General features: G+C 43.4%; 1 long non-coding RNA gene across 2 annotated transcripts in view; it reads left to right on the top strand.

Annotated features, from left to right (window-relative positions):
- LOC147913400 (uncharacterized) overlaps nucleotides 1-16,794 on the top strand; it is a 28,791-nt gene extending 11,997 nt beyond the window's left edge. The window contains exons 2-4 of one of the 2 annotated variants that reach the window (XR_015548709.1): nucleotides 323-408; nucleotides 2,263-2,340; nucleotides 16,251-16,794. This is a non-coding gene — a long non-coding RNA (uncharacterized LOC147913400). Of the gene's footprint in view, nucleotides 1-313; nucleotides 409-2,262; nucleotides 2,341-16,250 lie in introns of both variants that reach the window. The other variant, XR_015548708.1, reaches the window with a different exon arrangement.
- The last annotated feature ends 589 nt before the right edge of the window (nucleotides 16,795-17,383 follow it).

Genomic DNA, 17,383 nt, shown 5'->3' with positions numbered 1-17,383 from the left:
AGTATTTAATAAACGGTTATATGTTTTATAAGCCTAAATTGGGAAAAATCCAGCATGATGAAGAGTTAGGGCTTGAGAAGCGTCCCATCTGGGTCCCGGTAATGCTCTCCTGCTAAGCAGACATGGGACTGAGGCCCAATGTCACCCCACAGGCCACGTGTCACAAGGCAACTTAGGGGTTTTTAAAAAAGAAAATAAACTCTCCAAGTTAAATATTTAAACCTCAGGCTAGAAGGTGACAGCAAGTGTCAGTATATTGTCAAAGGAAACTTCTAGGAGCTTAAAATTACCTCTAAGATATTGACTGACTCAGACTTTCTAGAAAGACCCAAGGCTGCAGGGGACCAGCTGGATGCCCATCTGTGACACCTCCTGTCTAGCTGAGTGGCGACCTTTGCCCTGAAAGAGGTGAGTCTGCGTCTTCTCTCCTTCCCTGGACTGACTTCCAACCCTGAGAAAGGATTTGTTCTTGCATAACCAGTTTCTCCCAAGCCGCACCAGCCTGGGAATAAAACAGGATTGTGGTGACAGAACAGAATTTCTCTGGTTCTGCCCTCGCACCCTGTCACTCCATGCCCAGCACCCCAGTGCTCCCCAGAGCTTGTGGGACGAGTCATATTCACAGTCCTTCCCGCTGCTGGAATGGCCCACGTCTCCAGGCATCCTGGTCTGCTCTCCAGTAGGACCTGAAACCACCTCCTGCCTATGTCGTCCCTCCCTGGCCTGGGCCTCACATCTGTAAAGGCAAGAAAGTGGTGGAGCCCCCTAGCCCCCATGTTCATTTCCCGGGGCTGCCCCAGATCCCCCAGGGCCGGGGGCTGGAAAAGCTCTGGGCACACACCCCCTTCACTCCTCCCCGACAGTCCCGCTGGTTTGCTGTCCGCAGGTCTGGCTCCTGGCCTCCCTCTCCTCAGGAGGAAGTATTTTCTCCTTTCGTTTTGCAAGTAACCCCCGGCAGCTGCCCTGGCTTGCTGACCGGCGATCCTGGCCACTTTGCTTGGGCACTAAACTGCATGAAGCACAGCTGCATGAGCAAGTCCACTGGTTAGACTTTGATTCGGGAGCCATTTTTGTCATTTTCCAGAATGATATTTTCTCTGACAAAATTCAAACTAATTTAACGTAGTTCCTAACTGTGATGAGGACAAAAAGGCAATGAGCTTCCCAAACTAGAAGTATTCAGCGACTTCTTATGTTCCTACAATAATATACCAACATCACTTCAACTTAAATTTTTGCTAAAAACATGATATTTCACCCCAAATTTCTTCAGTATGCATCTCTAAAAAAATGACGATTTCTTGCTTAACCATAATATATTTGTCACCCCAAACAAAATTAGCAATAATTCCTTACTGCCATCATATACCCAGTCCACAGTCAAATTTCCCCATTGTCCCCAAAATATGCTTTACTGCTGGTTTGTTCAAACTAGGATTTAGTCAAGTCCAGATTTTTAATTTAGTTGTTCTGTTTCTTAAGTCTCCTTAGATCTACAATAGTTCTCTATATTTTGGGCAGTAGAAAAGTTTTCCCCATTCTAATATTTTTAATGGTTTCATTTTTTTTTTTTTCCTCGAGGAAGATCAGCCCTGAGCTAACATCCATGCCAATCCTCCTCTTTGTGCTGAGGAAGACTGGCTCTGAGCTAACATCTGTTGCCAATCCTCCTCCTTCTTTTTTTTCCTCCCAAAGCCCCAGTACATAGTTGTACGTCATAGTTGCACATCCTTCTAGTTTCTGTATGTGGGACACCGCCTCAGCATGGCCGGAGAAGCGGTGCGTCAGTGCGCGCCCGGGATCCGAACCCGGGCTGCCAGTAGCAGAACGCGCGCACTTAAATGCTAAGCCACGGGGCCGGCCCCTAATGGTTTCATTTTTTACATTTAAATCTTTGATCCATTTGGAATTTATTCTGTTTTATATTGTAAGGCATGGATTCAATTTTACATTTCCCCAAATGGCTATCTGGGTGTCCCAAACCATTTATTAAAAAGTCCAAGATTTCACGTTTATCATTTTTCATCAGTAACTGTCATAATTCATTGGGTTTTCTGGACTTTCTAATGTGCTGCGTTAGTTTGTAAGCCTATCGACATGCCGCAACTACACTGTTTTAATGATAGAGGCTTCGTGGCATGTGTTAGTATCTGGCAGGCTGGTACCCCCAATTTCATCACTCTTCTCCTGAGGGTTGTCGTGGTTATCTTTGCTTGTTTATTTTTTCCATATGAATTTTAGAAAAAATATATCTAATTTCAGGAGAAAATTCTGTAAATTATGAATTGACTTGGAGAAATTGGCTTCTTTTGATGTTGAGTCATCTTATCCAAGAACATGGTATGTCTTTTTATTTGTTAAATCTACTTTTGTATCTTTCAGGAGTGTTTAGAAGTTTTTCTTATAAAAACTTTTACACAATTCTTTCAAATTTTACAATGAGGTATTGTTTCTTTTCTGTTTCTACTGTAAGTGGGATTTTCTCTTCCATTATATCTTCTAATTGGTTATTATATGAATATATGAAGGCTATTGATTTTTAGGTTAATCTTATATCCTGCTATCTTACTAAATCTCTCATTTTTTTAGTAGTTTTGTTGCACAAAATTGAGGTTCTCTCCCCAACTCGTATTAAAAAAAGCCAATTAATTACGGCATCAGCCTTTGGGAAAAGAGATCAGCTTTATTCTGCGAGATTGATCTGCAGAAAGAAGAGGGGGCGTGTGCCCTCAGATCTGTCTCCCCAGTTCAGCATTTGGGGTGAAATTTAAGAGGTTAGGGAGAACAGGCTGGCACTTGGATATTCTGGTGGAACAGGTTTTTAATTGGTGGCCTTCAAGCATTTCTGGTAAGGTTTTAAACATTTATGACAGGGTTCTAAACATTTATGATGAGGTTCTAAACTTTTATGATAGGGTTCTAAACATTTTTGATGAGGTGGGGAAGGAATTTTAACACTGGTTCTTCTCGAATGAGGGACCCCTCGCTTCTGATGAGAATCTGACGTTCGAGATCCGATCGTGTCCTGGTCCTTGGGTTCCGTGGGAAGGAGACCTTTGGTTCTGTGGAAAGGCAATTGCTAATCACTCTGTTGATAAGAGATGGGGTCAGTTGAACTGGTCCTGGAGGGCCTGCAGTTACAGTTTGTCCATGGAATCTTTTGTAGTTTTCTAGTATACAATGACATTGTATGCAAATAGGAATATTTTGTATTTTCCTTCTATCTTTTTGTTGTTCTCTCGCCTAATTATATTGGCTAATAGTTGGTTAAAGTGGTATTTTTCAGGTTTCTCCACTGTAAATTTACCAGTTTTCCCTTTGTAAGTAATAAGCATTTTGTGGGAGATACTTTGAGACTATGCGTGTTCATTATTTAATGCTGTATAACGAATTACCCCCAAAGTTAGTGGCTTTAAAACAATAATCATTTATTATCTCACAGTTTCCTTGGGTCAGGAATTTGGAAACAGCTCAACGGGATGGTTTGGCTCCGGGTCACTCAAGCTGAGCTGAAGTCCATCAGGGACTGAAAGTTTCCCTGGGGCTGGAGGATCTCCTGCCCAGATATCTCCCTTCCAGACTGTTGGTAAGAGGCCTCAACTGGTCACTGAATCCAGGCAGGAGCCTCAGTTCCTCCCCATGTGGACCTCTCCCTAGGGCTCCTACAGTGTCCTCATGAAGTAGCACCTAGCTTCCACCAAATCAAGTGATCCAAGAGTGTAAGGTGGAACCTACGAACTCTCCATGACTTACCTTGACACTCTGTCATTTCTACACTATCTTCTTGGTCAGCCCTGAATGTGGGAGGGGCTACTCAGCAGCATTAGTACTAGGACTTGGGGATCATTGGGGGCCATCTCCATGGCTTTTGGTTCCTCTGGGTTCTTGGCACCACTTTCTCAGTCATCCTTCCTTTTCCGTGAACGATAGCTGATGTTGGCTGCAGAATTGTGTTCTCAGCCTGCGTGTCAGTCAGGGTCCAATCAGAAGACAAAACCACACAGTAATTTGTACAGAGAAAGTTCAGTATAAAGGATTATTAACAGGAGTCTGGGGGAATTGGCTAATAAGAGGACTCTAAAGAATACAGGAACAGCTGATACAGGCAGCAGTCACCATACCTGGGACTGAGAGCGAGCCCCTCCCAGAGCTGACCTCCAGACCTCACTGGAGAGGGTGCGGGCATGACTCACCGGATTACAGAGAGGTTTGCCGAGGTGCCTCCCCAGCAGAACTTGCTTGAAATCCACCCTCTGCTGTGGGAAGCTGTCCAAAGGGAGGGCGGTCCCACGTCTCAGAACCCTCCAGGCTGCCTCAAGAGGTGCTGCAGATCCCTACAGGAGGAGGAGCCTGGCTGGCAGCTCTCTTGTGTGAAACTGCTTGAGGGAAGGTGGTTGATGGGCACCCCATTGTTGGCACTCCACTGTGAAGCCACTGAGGGGGTGTGTCCAGGGAAATCCATTCGTGGCTCTCTCACCTGCTGGCACTCTACAGTGAACCACCCGGTCAGGGGGTGTGCTGTGGAAGCCGTTTGTGGGGAATTCACTGCAAGCTGCTGGGTTACCTGGGAAGCCATCCAAGGAGAGGTGCCTTGCCAGCACTCATTAATACTGAATGAACCAAATTCTTAACATGGGGTCAAGTGTTTGTTTAATTTTGTAAAGAAGGAAAATAAAGATTCTTAGTTTCAACCTGACCACCCACTCATTTGCCCAATTCCCAAAGTACTAGTTGCACTCTAGCATAGACTCTCACAAATAGCCTGAGGGGACTGATGGCCATATTTAAAGTGTGCAATTTGATCAGTTTTGATGTCTGTTTACGTGTGTGCAACCACCACCACTGTCAGGATAACAATCCCATCTCCTCCAAAACCCTGTTCCCATTCGTGGTCCATCATTCCTTCTGCCTCATTCCTGGGCAACCACTGATCTGCCCAGAGCGCTTTTAATTGGTTAAAACCATCTGAAAATTTATATAGAAGAATCAATGCCTGAGAGAAGAGCCAAGAAAGGCATGGTGAAAAAGAGCGACACGGGGCACTTGTTTTCCCTGATGTCAGAACATTCTAGAAAGCCAGTGCAATCACAGCGGTATGGTATTGGTTTAGGAATAGACAACTAAATCAGAGGAAGAATGGATGAGCCAGGAATCCAGCCCACTATCTGTGATGGGAATTTAAGTCATGACAAAGGCAGCAGTTCCGTTCAGTGGAAGAGGTTTCCTGGCATGGTGGACACTGCGTGTTCTCAGTCTAATGGGGGCTGACGCACAGAAATAATTATTTTAACATATAATGGGCACAATTCAAGGTTTTACAGGTTCAGAAGAGGAATGGAGTGGGTAACAGAGAATGTAACACTTGAGAAGGATTTTGAATGATAAATGAGTTTGTTTGAGGAACAAGGAAGTCCCATTTTGGACTCCTGACATCCAGAACTGTGAGGTGATACATTTGTGTTGTGTGAAGCCACAAAAGTTGTGGTGATTTATTCCAGCAGCCACAGGAAACCAGTACCAGCAGCCAGTAGATCAGATTGGTGGCACATCAAGTCCCAGATGAAAGAGTGGGTGAAGGCACAGTGGGGGCAAGATCATGGGGTCCTCGGATGTCACCTCAGGGGCTTGATGCCACAGGAGAAGGCAGTGACTCCTGTTTTAGGATCATCACGTTGGCAGAAGGGTTTTGAGGCAGAGAGGCAGTTCGGAGCGCATTCTTCCTTATACATTGATGCATCTCGGTAACCTCACTCTTTAGAACAGTCTCCCAGAGGACGTGTTGATGGGTATCAACTGTCATTGTATGTGAAGGATTACGTCTTCTTTCTATTTCAGGGTTTCTACCACGTTTCCCTTGACCTCCCCTTTTGCAGCCTGGCCTGATTCAGGTGTCACAAGGCAGGAGAGCCATGGGCAAGAGGGAGCTCCGAGTGAGTAAGAGCTGGCAGGAGAGGATTGGTGGAGGTGGCGGTGGCAGCAGCAGAGGCCACGCAGGGGGTACTGAGGGCCCCTCATACATCATCTGTGACAGTCGCTGCCCATCTTGATCCAGAGTCAAGTCAAAAGGCCATGCCCCGCTCCTGTGGGGGCTGTTCCGTGGCTGTCAGCTCTGCTGTCGTCCAGGGTATCTGTGCATGGAATCCTCCTGTACTGGGGTAGCCCAGGGGTCTCTTCCTAGTGACCAGAAGAGCTGAAAACATTCTAATTATCCTCATTTATTAGTATTATTATAATCATGATATGTAAGTCTCTTGTTTAAAGTTCATCTGACCCAATTTAATTAATTCCAGGGCTCAGGCAGGTCAACTCATGATTATTGTTGTGTTTGCTCAAAAGGATTTTTGTTGCAGACAGTGAGCAACATGAGTGCTTGTTCTTCGGTGACAAGTGGAGCTCCATGAAAGGCCCCGTTAGGTCCAGGAGTTACTGTGTTGTGCAAGTATTAGTCTCTAAGTTGTAGTGGGCTGTGGACAAGGGCGCACGGCCTATTAAGAGGCTGCTCTTTTTAAGTCAAGTGGAATTCTCACTGTGCTCGTGCCTTGTGGTATAGGAGCTGGATGGACACAAAAGCCCTCCCACCCCTCCTGACTCACTCCAGGTGACCCTTGTTGACAGCTGTGTGCTGAGACAGTGGGCAGTGGTGCTGTCATAGGTTCCGAAGCAGGTGGCAGGGGAAACTGAGTGCATGCTGCCCGCATCTACAGATCTTGTCTGAATCCCTCTTTTGTGAGAACGGAAGGGAAAGACGGTTGTAAGATAATGAGTTAGGATTTCTGTGTTCCCATCTGTGATCTGTTGGATGATCAAGGATGTACAAGAGCCCTCCCCTCCTGATGCATTTCAGTGTGTCTTTTGAGAAAATGCAAGAATTGAGGATTTTGTGTCAATCTGTGTTGCTGAAGGGTCATTCCTGTCAAGAGTAGTTAGAACTGGGGGGTGGACGTAGGAAAAGTGGCGAAGCTGAAGGCAGGGGAGGGGGGTGCCCTGGCCCTGGCTGTGGGTGGGGATGTCCGCTCATATGTAGGGTCCGAGGGTCCCTGCTGGGGCAGGATGCTATCACAGGCACCCTGAGGGTCGGTTCTATCATCCTTAGTACTTGGGAGGAATGTTGAGAAATAAATTGGTAAAATAAAGTTGACACGAAGCTTTTCCATGTCAGATATCCAAACTGCTCTGTGTTTCGGGAAGTCCGGTAAGCCCGGGAACCAGGACTGAGATGTGGGAGTTTGGGTCCAGAAGTCAGAAAAATGTTGAACATTTGCATGGACAGCCAGACACAGGGAAAACGCTTCTTAGTATCCGTGTTGTCTGTAATTAATATTTGAGCATCTCATTGAAAAAACTGCAGGGAAGGGAGTTGCTGAAATGTTTCTGTGGAAGAAGGGACAGTAAGTGGAGGAGTTGGCGGAGAACTCACTATGACTAACATCCACACTGCTGTCCACAGTGAGCTGTCTACACTGTCAAGTGTGTTGCCTTGGGTGTGCTATGAATATGGAAGTGCAGGGGAGGGGGCCTTCCCCTCAGGGCCTCTGACCTGGAGTCTCCTATCGACCTGTAGCTTGTCACCTCCCCATCCTGGGCTCAGGGTGTTGTGGGGACCGAGCATTCTCCCTTAAGACTCTTGGACGCGTTGTCTTTGGCTCAACACAGACCAAACGTGCAGCCAGCTCGCCTTTGGAGGGAACGTTCTTAAGATGCAGCTCTAAGGGGTTGGTGACCAGTGACAAGGCTATTAGAAAGGGGACACAGTGAGGAATTGAGCTCACTCAGATTGGCTTTTTATTTGCTTCCTTACTCAAAAGTATTAGCCATTTGTGGTTTCAGGGTAATAATTCTGTTTAGTGCAGTAAACAATTGTTTAATGCCTACTATCTTATGTCCTTAAGTCTCAGATACTGTCAGTGGTAGTAAGATGGACCGTTAATTTACAACAGCTGTGTGGGAAGAAACGCCATGACGTAAATGGACCCACTGGCTGTGGGACTAGTTCTCATATTAGAATCACTGTAATGTGAAAAAAATAAGTGTGTTTTTTAGAATCAAGGGAATAAGTTAAGTGTGATGAGGGAAAAAAGCTTTAAGAGGAGCAATAAAAATAAGGATTCTCAGTATCAAGACCCCTTGCTTCGTCTGATGATGTGTTAGGTAGACCCTGGTAGGTTACAAGTAGCAGAGATGCCTGGGGTGTCCTTCAGGCGTGGGAGTTTCTTACGCAGGTCCTAAGGGACAACGGGTGAACGGGTGCCTCACGTGCTAGGCGTGGGAGCCACAGGACCCTGGGGACCTGAAGGCAGGTAGGGCCCGGGCAGCTCTGGCTGCAGCAGAGGCCGTGTGCCCAGCTCCCTGTCACAAGACTTCCCCGCGGTGCCTCCGTGTCAGCTGCCCTGCCACTCCCGACCCTCTTTTCCTCCTCCCGTGCTGCAGCCCCCCGGAGCAGGCCCCTCACGTGGACCTGGCCTGGCCCCTGTGGCATTGGAGTTTGTGGCTCCTGAATTAATGTCTCCCACCCTTGTGGGGCCAAGCTCTTGTGCTGGCCACCTCAGAGGTCCCAACTGGCTCAAAGACCAAGTCCCTGTGGCTAGGTGCCCCAGTGGCAGGTCGTGGGATCAACCTACCTCAGGGTGCGGCTTAGGGCCAGGCCCTCTGAACATTAGGCCCTCCTTTCCCACAGAGGGGTGAACCTTGATGACTGGTTGTCCGAGCTTGGGTTGCTGTAACAAATTGCCGTAGGCTGAGGGGCTTAACCAAGAAACTTGTTTCTCACGGTTCTGGGGCCTGGGAAGTCCAAGATCAAGGTGCCAGCAGATGCGGTGTCTGGTGAGAGATTCTTTCTGGTTTGCAGATAGCCGTCTTCTCGTTATGTCCTCCCATGGCAGAGAGAGATCGAGAGAGATCATCTCTCTCTTTTCTCTTCTTATAAGGGCACTAATCCCATTCATGAGGGCTCTACCCTCACGACCTAAGCACTTCCCACAGGTCCCACCTCCTAATACCATCATCTTTGAGGCTTAGGATTCCAACATGTGAATTTTGGGGGGACACATTCATTCAGTCCATAGCACACTGGTTGAGCGAAGTGTGAGACGGAAGATTTATTCATGAAAGTTCTTGTTTTTCCCAATTATAAAAATCATACTCTTATTAAAATAAAACCCCCCAAAGAAAGTGAATAAATGAGGAGAAAGTGAAAATTTACCGGGAATTTCTTTAAAATAGTTATGATTAATAATATGGAGTATATGCTTCTAGAATTTTATATACAAGTATAAAAATGGGATACTAAAAAAGATGTTTAAAATGGGGTACTGCATAGGTACTATACTATACTACATAAAATGGGACGTTAATACGAAGTTTTCTGAAGCTGTTTTGTTTTTCATTTGTCAATGTCATGAACATTCTTTTCAAAGGAGGACATATACCCTGATCTTGTACTTCTAATAGTGTGCTATTCCTCTGGGATGACATAACCTAGTCTATTTAACCAAGCCCCTGTTGATGGACATAGATTTTTAATGATTTTTTATTTAGTAAGTTATTAAAAGCCACAATGAAAATTTATATATAGTTATCTTACGTACTTGTGCAGTTATTTTTGTAGGATAAATTCCTACAGGTAGAATTTCCAGGTCAAAGTGCATGCATACTTTACATTATAATGCATTTTTGCAAATTGCGCTTGAGAAAGGGTTGTACCTTCCTCTAAGACAGTGTATCAGAATGCCCCTTTCCCTCTCCTCTTTGTGTCATCTTTGCTTTAATTTGCATACATTGGTGTCAGGAAAAACATACTCCCTGTGCGTCCCTCCTTTACTCTCACACTACTACTGTTACTGCACAAAATTGGGGTTCTCTTGCCCAATGCACATAAGCGGCCAGTTAATAATGGCATCAGCCTTTGGGAAAAGAGATCAGCTTTATTCTCCGAGATGGATCTGCAGGGAGAACAGGGGGTGTGTGCCCTCAGATCTGTCTCTCTAATTCAGGATTCGGGACAAAAGTTAAGAGGTTAGGGAGAACAGGCTGGCACATAGAAATGCTGGTGGGACAGGTTTTGATTGATGGGCTTCAAGCAGTTATGGTAGGGTTCTAAACATTTATGATGAGGTTCTAAACTTTTATGGTAAGGTTTTAAACATTTGTAGTACGGTGGGGAAGGAATTTTAACACCGAATCTTCCTGAATGACGGACCCCTTGCTTCTGATAAGAGTCTGACTTTTAAGTTCTGGTCGTGTCCCAGTCCTTTGGTTCCATGGGGAGGAGAATCTTTGGTTCTGTGGTCATTTCAAGTCAAGATTTCTTCTTCTGTGCATGCTCTGGCTATGTGATTTTGCAAATTTTCTGAAAGACAATTTCTTAATTACTCTGTTGATAAGATGGGGTCAGTTGAACTGCTCCTGGAGGGCCTGAGGTTACAGTAGCACATGAAAGGAGAGAGAAAAGATAAGTGTACTTTTGTAAGTTTCTTACATTATATGGGAAGTAGTATAATAGTGATTCAAGTAGATTGTGGTATGTTAAGGATATGTATCATAATCCTACAGCAACCCCTAAAAACTAATTCATGAATAGCTAAATATGCATAGAGGAGAAAAAGTGAAGCATGAAAAAATACTTGATTAATCAAAAAGAAGGCAGTAAGGGGAAAAGGAAATAATGAATATATAGGAAAAATAGAAAACAAACAGCATTATAATAGATTTAAACCCAACTGTTTCATTAACTGCAGTAAATATAAATGACATAAAAACTCCATTTGAAAAGTAGACATTGTCAGATACATACAAAGGCAAGATTCAGTGTTATACTGTTTACAGGAGACACGCTTTTAATATAAAGTCAGAGTCAGCTTAAGGGTTAAAGAAAAAGATATGCTATGCAAATCCTAACTATAGGAAAGCTGGAATGGCTATATTAATGCCAGATTACCAGACATAAAGAAGTATGAACAGACATGATGAGGGGGCATTTTGTAATGATAAAGGGCAATACAACAAGAAGACATAACAATCCTAAATGTGTGTGTACCTAATAATAGCTTCAGAATATATGAAGCAAAACCCAACAGAACTATGTGGAGAAATTTCCAAATCCACAATTATAGTTGGAGATTTTAGAAATCTTCTTTCTGTAATTGATATAACCAATAGTGAAAAATATTAGTAAAGAGAGCCAGCCCAGTGACGTAGTGGTTAAGTTCGGCACGCTCTGCTTCCACAGCCCAGGTTTGCGGGTTCAGATCCTGGGTATAGACCTACACCACTCATCAAGCCATGTTGTGGAGCGACTCACATACAAAATAGGGGAAGATGGGCACAGATGTTAGCTCAGGGCCAATCTTCCTCAAGCAAAAAGAGGAGGATTGACAACAGGTGTTAGCTCAGGGCAGATCTTCCTCACCAAAAAAAAAAAAGAAAAACATATATAAATTAGTAAAGATGAAAAAGATTTGAATAATCCTGTTGACCAACTTAACCCCTAAGCATTTACAAAGTGCTAAAGCTAGCAACATTTGAACACATATTCTTTTTTTTGAATTAATTACTTAGTTTTTTTTGAACAAATATTCTTTTTAAGTGCATGTGGAATAGTCACTAAACTGGACCATAGAATAAATCTCAACACTTTAAAAAGTATTGAAATAATACTTTCTTATCCCAATAGAATTAATTAAAAATATAGAAAATCCTCAACTATTTGAAAACTAAGCAACATACTTTTAAATAACCCATGGACTAAAGAAGAAATCACAAGGAAAATTAGAAAGTAGTTTAAAGATACTTTTAAAAGGATTTTAGAATTTTTCAAATTCAGCTAAAGTCATGTATAGAGGGAAACTCATAGCTTTAAATACATATATTAAATAAGAAGAAAGGTTTAACATCGATGGTCCATAAAGCTAAAAATAAAGAAAAAAAGTAAACCCAAAATAAGTAGAAGGAAGGCAATAGTAATATGAGCAGAAATTAATTAAATGAAAAATGGAGAGATTGTAGAGAAAATCAATAAAATAAAAAGTTGGCTCTTTGGAAAGACTAAAAAAATTTATAGACTAAAGAAAAACAAATTATTAACATCAAGAATAAAAGTGAGGCATCACTATAGATTTGAAAGACATGAAAAGGATAAGGAAATATCATGAACAGCTTTCTGCTAATAAATTCAGAATTTTTTTCCATATGGATATCCAGTTGCTTCGGCACCATTTTCTGTAAAGACTATGTTCTCTCCCATTGAATTACCTTGGCACCTTTGTTGAGAATCAATTGACCATGTAAATGTGGATCTATTTCTAGAAGCTGATGACCTATTTGTCTACCTCTCTGCCAATTCACACAGTCTTAATTGCTATATATTAATAGTAAGTCTCAAAATCAAGTAGTGTAATTTCTCCAACTTTATGCTTTATTCTTATTTCTCAAAATTGTTTTGGATATTCTATAATATTTCTATAAAAATTTCAGAATCACCTTGTTGAGTTCAAAAATTGCTTTTCAAAAAGTGATGCCACTGAATTATACAATGATTATGAGAGGAAGCAAGAGATAATTTGAGAAAAGTTATGTTACCGCACAAAGGTCATGATCTGCTCACTGCAAGACAAGAGCCAAACGTCAAGAGGCAAGATGGTGGAAAAGAAAGGGCAGTTTATTACAGCTTGCTAGCAAGGGGGAAAATGGCTGACTCATGTCTGAAAGAACCATCTTCAGGGGCCACAAAATCTTACAGCAGTTATATGGGTTGGTGGGTTATAGGGGAGGAGATTAGGAATATTGACCCTCGAGTATTACAGACTGGGAGTGCCACACCAGATCTTTGATCTTTCAGTTTTCATTCATGATGGCTGTCAGCATAGACTTTCTGTTCGGGGGTCATCACATTCCTAAGGAACTCAAAAGAACAAAGTTTTCATCTTATTGCTCCTGGGAGGTACAAGTAGGGGTTGTAAAATCTACAGAGTAGTTAGATCTCCTGGAGGGTGCATATCAGCAGGGTTAGTTTGTCAGATGCCATTCAAAGTTACAATAGGGTTTCTTTTCTACAATATGGCTTCCCGTACGTCAACCTTGTCTTGAGCCAGTATCAGATACAGGGCTATGGATAGTTTCTGAGAAAGATTTGAGAAGGTCAAAGGCAGGTCAAAGGTCTACGGTGAATCACAACACATTCACTCCACTGACTTCAGTTATGTAATGAAGTGGAGGGGGTCCTTCCACATTACTTATATTTATTATAGAATTATCTAACACAACAAATGTAAAACAAATCTATCTAAACTAAACCTTTTTTCTCTGAGGTAGGGTTGGGAATCCGCAGTCCCTTAATGTTCAGGTGGGGTTGTTATAGGTGTCCTCTCTCCAGGATGGCTGTGCATCGGATTGGATACTGTGGATCTGATCCTGTCTGAAGACTCTCCACAGAGAGAGATCCAGAGCTTCTGGCCAAGGACTAGACCTACAAGGGTGGAGAGAGTGGCGGGACTGCAGCATTCCTGCATGGGAGCAAGTGTTCCTGTGCTCTGAAAGCTCGGAGATTTTATACATGCTCCGTCAACCCTATCTGTTGGTCTTAGACGTGAATAACGTTATTCTGACCCTGCTTTCCCCAACCATCTAGTTGTAGGTTTAAGTGTATGCCAATTACGCATTCCTAAGGGTTCATCCTGATAAGATGGGATAGACCTTCCCTGGACGTAGGCAGCTCTTGTGCGTTGGTACCCGTTAGGTGCTGTGGCCAGAACTAAGATTTGGAGTCTCAATTTATACTCTCACATTATCCACCTGGATTGAGATCATTACTATGCATTACATAGTAATGCATTACAATGCATTGAGTAATGCATTACTATTTCACAATCTAACTGAGCAAAGATACCGCAGCCATTGAAGACTCACCCTGAGAGGTGCACCTGGAGAAACCCTGGGCTGTTGCCAAAGACAGGGCGGAAAAGTATATAGAAGGAAGAACAGTGCCCTCTGGCTGCGAGGACAGCCTGGTGCTCCTGCAGGAAGGTGCCCTAGGACCCAGGACCCCAAGTCCTAAGCTGGGGTTTGCAATTTTCATGGCGTTCTGGGGGGTGTGTCTTGCCTGTTTTGCATTTCAGAAAGAAAGGAGGAGAATGAAATAGATTCGGTCCACAGCAAATTCCTGGCCCATTTCTTCAACCATTATGATACAGGGGCTGTCCTTCTGGAAGCCCTTTGAATTACAACGGCAGGAGGTGGTGGGAAGCCAAGAGTGAGGGGCCTCCTCCAGTGGAGCTAGAGCAAAGAAGGAGGCTTTGGGGGAAGCTGTGCTATGTCCCAGGATATACTCTTGTTATTGCCTAATATTTTTAATATCATAGCCTTCTGGTTCACACACTTTATCTCATTAATCTTCAAAACACTCCAGGGAGATAAGTAGGATTATTCCCTTTTTATAGATGAGGAGCCCAGAGTGATCAAGTGGCTTGTCCTAGATCCCACAGCCACAGAGTGGGAGGACAAGGCTGTTGGGGAATTTCGTGGACGTGTGTGCTGGGGCTGCCCCGTGTTCTCCTCCAGTGCAGGGAGGGATGCTGACCTGACAGGGCCATTGATCTTGCGGGAGCTTCCCGAACTACTCCAGCGCGAAAATCTTCCAGAAGGATTCTCCACAGGGCAATGAGGCAAGAAATTTATGGCTTGGCCTGATTAATGGGCCAGGCAGTTAAGAGTTCTTTGCCAAGCTATGAGCATAATTTAAAGGATCCAAGGCCCCATAACTCACATCCTTAAAGGGCTCTTAGAACTAGAGACATGTCGGATCATTGAAAACATCTCTGCTCCTCATGCCGGAAAAGACCGGCGTGTTTCTGGGTATTTCAGTCAAAGAACAAGGAGTCTGGGTGAATATCCACAGCAGAAAAAGTAAGGAAAATATTTGCAGGTCATAAATTTCTGGCTGATGTTAACTTTGTTTTCTGACGGGCTTGGTATTTACTTAGCCACGCTCTCACTCTTCATGCCTCTCTCACCACCTCGTAAATACCATCCTCTTAGCCGAGTCATTTTTCATCATATGGAATTGAAATATTGCCAGGAAAGCAGCTGCTGGGATCATAGAAAAGGTGCTATAGGAATCAGAGTGGCAAAGAGTCCTGGAATGGGAGTAGAAGATGTCTCCCGGCCCTTCTACTGGGGGCTGTGTGATTTTTGGAACATCACTTACTTCACCTGAGGTTCCTCTTCGGTGAAATGAAGAGTTTGGATGGATCGTCCTCTCTGGTTTGAAAGTTCTGTGAATTTCTTGCAATCGTGTCAACCACAATATTTTCTTATTCAACATCTGGAAGTAATGCTCCCTCTGCTAAACCCCCAGAGCATTTTATCTATGTGTTAAAAAATGACATGTATCACTTTTTATCTCAAGTTCTAGTTATTTATGAACATTTCTTTCCTTCTTTTTTTTCCTCCCCAACTGAGTGAGTGCTTTTGGCAAGTTTGTTTTTCATCCTTGTACCCACAGCCCCAGCAGAGCGCCTGGCACATGACTGTCATCCAGTAACACTCTAGTGTGAACGAAAAACGAGTGAATAAGTGAAGATGGCCTCTAGTCACGATTTCTTCGTAGGAAGGATGACTCGATTTAGAGCTTTTCTTACAAAAAGTTCATTCTTTCTATTTGATATAATTTAGTATGCATGTTTTAAAATGCAGCATTAGAAATAAATTTCAGTTTTGCAAGATACTATTATTTTAGAAGAATCTTATTAAAATGTTCCCCTACAGAGTCTCTTCCATACAGACTTGAAATCAAAGCAACACGTTTCTCAAGTTTTCTGGAAGATGCTGCTCCACAAATTTTATCTCAGCTGCTCTCTTCTCCCTGCCCCAAGTTGATCATGTGGATCACTGTTCAGCAAGGGTCCCCCTCTCACTATGGACACAATATACCCATTGATGTTGAGCCTGACTGGGTCGGCTGGCTTTGGCCAATGGAATGTTAGCAAATGTGATGCAAGCAGAGGTCTTAAATGTGCCTGCGTGGTTTTTCTTGACTCATGTGCTGCTGCTGTTATCATGAAACGATTATGGGGAAGAGACCAGAACCCAAACCGCAGCCTAGAACAGCCAAAGCTCAATCAACCTGCAAAACCATGATTACACTCAATAATAAGATACTGGGTACTGGGGTTGTTTGTTATGCACCATGATTGCAGCAATAGTTGACTGTTACCTCTGATTTCTGATTTCATCCTTGTGCGTGTTTCCTTTCCCCACAGTTCTTCATCATGTGTGTCTTTGTGGAAGAGAGATGGAAGCCCTGCTCAGACAGGTAGTGACAGGTCCATCGAGTAGCTGACTTCTGGAGACACAAGCCCATGTTTTAAGAACGGAGTTGAGTATCTCTGATCCTCTATGGTTGTGTCCTTACTTAATTTGTTGTTCTTTATATTTGGAGCATAACCTCTGGAAATTACATGATTCACTAACTTTTCTTTACAATTTAACGTGTGTCACGTAGCACATTTTATGGAATCGGAAGTTCCAGTTTGCTCTTCCTTATGAAATCAACGGCTGAAATAAACACTTTGTATAGGATTAAAAAATTAAAATTGACTTAAAATAAGGCCATTCTTCTTGTGTTTTTTTAATGAGGTGAAATTCACATAACATAAAATCAACCATTTTAAAGAAGAGCATTATTCTTAATCTACTCTAGTAAGTGGGCAGCTACTTTCTTCATCTGAAATCTTACGGTAAACTCTAATTCAGCATATGCCAGAGTCAGAGGGGGAGGAAAAAGGAGAAAAAGCCGAGAGAAGTGAGAGGACAAGGAAAGAAGGGGGACTGAGAGGCGAGAAGACGGGAAGAGAAAGAAGCTCCCGCGTGAGCGTTGCGTGGCTGCCCTTCTGCTCTGGGCCTTGTGCTCTGCTGGCTGGGGTGGGGGGTGGGGCACGCTCCAATGAGGACTCAGTTCTGTGTGTTGGGTGGGGGGCGCTGATGCTCCCCAGCATCCGTCAGTTAAATCAGTTTCTAATTGCATATAACCTTGGAACTAGTAGAGGAAAAACGGAACTGACAAACAACAAGGGGTTATTTATTTATTTTTTCCATTTCTGCTCTTTTCTCTTTTGCTTCTTCAGGAGGGAGGTTGAGACGTTGAAAACCCTTGACTTTGACCTAAGTCTAAAACTTCTTATCTCTTTGCTCAGGCTTGGGGCGTTTTTCTTTTCTTTTCTTTTTTTTTTTTCTTTTTTGTGAGGAAGATCAGCCCTGAAGTAACATCCATGCTAATCCTCCTCTTTATGCTGAGGAAGACTGGCTCTGAGCCAACATCTGTTGCCAATCCTCCTCCTTTTTTGTTTTTTTTCCCCCAAAGCCCCAGTAGATAGTTGTATGTCATAGTTGCACA

Source organism: Ceratotherium simum, chromosome 27 (assembly GCF_057802395.1).
Source record: "Ceratotherium simum simum isolate JZ-2026a chromosome 27, ASM5780239v1, whole genome shotgun sequence".
In the NCBI taxonomy this organism is placed as follows: Eukaryota; Metazoa; Chordata; class Mammalia; order Perissodactyla; family Rhinocerotidae; genus Ceratotherium; species Ceratotherium simum.
The sequence above is the reverse complement of the archived record's forward strand: the minus strand, read 5'-3'. Positions and strand labels throughout refer to the sequence as shown.